This window comes from Hevea brasiliensis, chromosome 15, assembly GCF_030052815.1.
Source record: "Hevea brasiliensis isolate MT/VB/25A 57/8 chromosome 15, ASM3005281v1, whole genome shotgun sequence".
NCBI lineage: Eukaryota > Viridiplantae > Streptophyta > Magnoliopsida > Malpighiales > Euphorbiaceae > Hevea > Hevea brasiliensis.
Genome location: NC_079507.1, coordinates 53,331,896 through 53,334,848, shown reverse-complemented (window position 1 = coordinate 53,334,848; position 2,953 = coordinate 53,331,896). Strand labels below are relative to the sequence as shown.

Here is a 2,953-nt window from a genome sequence, read left to right as displayed (position 1 = left end):
AGTTGAGAGAAGGGAGATTGAGGTGATTTGGTCATGTGAAGCGTAAACATACGGAGGCTCCAGTTAAACAAGTAGAGAAAGATAGAAAGAAAAAAAGGGGTAGACCTAAACTGACTTGGAAGAGAGTAGTATAACATGACCTAGAAGTATTACACATTTCTAAGGATTTAACCCAAAATCGTTTAGAGTAGAGAAAGCGAATACATATAGCCGACCAAAATTTTTGAGATAAAGGCTTAGTTGAGTTGAGTTGCCCTTCTTATCAAGTCTATACCAACTAACACGGCATCCGATTTTGAAACATTTGTTAAGCACGTGTATCATCCACACAAATGTACACATCCGTGGCAGCAGAACAGCTTTATGTATATCTCGCTCCAAAAAAATAAATACTGCCTAATAAATTCATACCCATGACATTCATTTGCGCTGCAGAAATGCCTACCAAGAAATAGGGTTGTGATTCCCACTTGCAAGCAGCCCTATCCTCTTCTGTGTTTTTCAAAGAGGCAATACAATAACAACCCAAGAAGGATTCCGCCAACTTGCAAAATTAGAATTTTTATAATCAATTTTATTTGGTGGATTAAAAATGTAAAATAGAGAGAGAGAGAGAGAGATGGTAGAAAGATCATAGACAAAGATAGAATCACAAAAGAATAAAAGTATGTTCATAAACATTCAAACCATATATATAACAGCTAGATATCAAAATATCTAAAATAGAAGCAGATAAAAACAAGAAGAAGACAGATTAACTACGAGCTATGCTTGAAAGGCACCATTCACTTTGTCTTCATATCATGGTTTAATGAGATATGTTACGACCTGTATGATCTAGGCATGTTACTACTTCGGAATTTCCATAATCAAGGACTCCAAAAATCTCCCTTGAATGACAAATCTACGGGCGAATGCCTTCTCAATTGTTTTTCTTCTTCTTTTTTTTCCCCTTCTATTTCTTTTGTTCATGGTTTTTAACTGAGCCTAAAATTAGAACCAACACCTTGCCCTTTTCTTTTTCTCCCTTCTCTAAGTTATCTCAGCAACCAAATAAACAACTGAAAGCAAACTTTAATGAAAAGACTCCTTATAACCTCAACTGAGCTAACAGTAACCCAGACGCCCAAACTCCAACCAATTCGAATTAAGCAATTTTCTTAGTCAAACCCCCTCTTTGGATCTCCTCCATACATGAAACTATACTAGGTTCAGATTAAAATTTCACTTTAACCCATCAAAAGCCAACAACACCATAAAAACATCGAATTTAAAACTTCATTCATTCTTTTCTTTTTGTCCTCAAATTTCCTGAGATTCTTGACAATGAATGACCATAACTAAACCATAATTTCAAATACAAAGTTTTTTTTTGAAAAAAAAAAAAAATTGAAAATTAATTACTATTGCTAAATACCATGACAACAATCACCTTTACCTTAAATATAGCAACCAAACGCACCATTGTAGCACCCACAATGAATTAACTCTATCTCCATGAAGGCCACAAATGATATTGTACAACCACAAACTGTGCATTCTTCAAAGCAACAATTAGAACTACTACAATCAATGCCACAGTCATAGCCTAAGACCATAATTTTTAGCTTTTTATTGGAATGCCTATCCAATCATGCTTGCAACTTTTCGATGTCAGATTCTTTACTGCATACCTCAGTTGATTAGATGCTTTAGGATCGGGACCATTTGATTGCATTTGCATGGATATTGAATGAGACAATGAGAGGGTTAAAGGGCATATTTTTAAATAAAAAAATATATAAAAATTTCATTTGAAAACCTGTTACATGAGAGTTTTGACCTCATAATTACTTTACTTCCCTCAAAAATTGAACTTGTAAATTAGCCTAGGACAGTAAAAAAATTGCATTTGTATTTAGTTTTTTGCAAAATTGAGTAACTAACAATGGAATAGCATAAGTAAATTAAATCAAAACAGCTCAATCTAAGAGTACAGACTTACACAACTTGTATCTCTTTTTGAGAAACCATTTATCAGATGCATCAGTAGTATAGTATGTGCACAAATAAGTTAACATCGTAACACACATAGATATCATCAAATGACAAACCCTGATCTAGTCTAACGAGATCCAAATAAAATGCAAACAATCACCTAAAAGATTCATAATCAAACAGTAAAACCCAAGACCCATTTGGTGGGTATTCACATAAATAATTACCAAATAATATAATGCAACAGAAAAGAAAAAAAATTCATAACTCTCGAAAACCCAGATAGTTAAATTTCGCAATAACACGTGATGAGATGATGGAAAAATAGAGCAGAAAAATGATTCCACTATAGAAAACCCTTCAATCCGTAGAGAGATGAGAAATGATTTTATATTTTGAGGGAGAAAAGCCGAGAATAGCAAGTGAAACATCAAAGCTCGTCAGCTTTCATGGACAACCATAAATAACGAAGGAGAAGAAGAAGGACAGGAGGGAAGGTGGGGAAGGCAGAGAACCCATACCAATTGTCAAATCAGTTCCAATGCTTCATATCGTGTAAAAGAAGCTCACTCTAACCATTATTGTCCTTTCCAAGCACTCTCCTGATTCACTGTCAAATCAAACATCCAAGGAAGCTAACAGCTCAAAATCTCGTCACTGATTGAAGATATACTCCACAAACGAAAGAACATTGCTCGAAGGAACTACTGAGAGGAGGAAAACGCAAATGAAAACGGCAAACAAATAAGGAAAACGGCAAACAAATAAGGAAAACGGCGTCGTTTTTCTTAGTTAGCGTGTTGCAAGGACACGGGAAACCCCGTTGGAATGGTGAGAAAAGAAAAAAAGAAGGGCCTAACAAAGCGCACACATACTTTCAACCTAAATTAAAGAAATAACAATAAAGGTTTCCAAAAAAAGATAAACTTATTGCCCTTAAAGGAAAAGAAATTTACCAAATTACCTGAAATTGGAA

At 34.6% G+C, this 2,953-nt stretch overlaps 1 long non-coding RNA gene across 1 annotated transcript; it reads right to left on the bottom strand.

Moving 5' to 3' along the window:
* Positions 1-651: 651 nt before the first annotated feature.
* On the bottom strand, positions 652-2,729 carry LOC131173759 (uncharacterized). Its single transcript, XR_009144072.1, has 2 exons — positions 2,499-2,729; positions 652-1,540 (listed from the first exon to the last, which is right to left on the bottom strand). It is a non-coding gene; the product is annotated as an uncharacterized LOC131173759 (long non-coding RNA).
* Between the last annotated feature and the right edge of the window lie 224 nt (positions 2,730-2,953).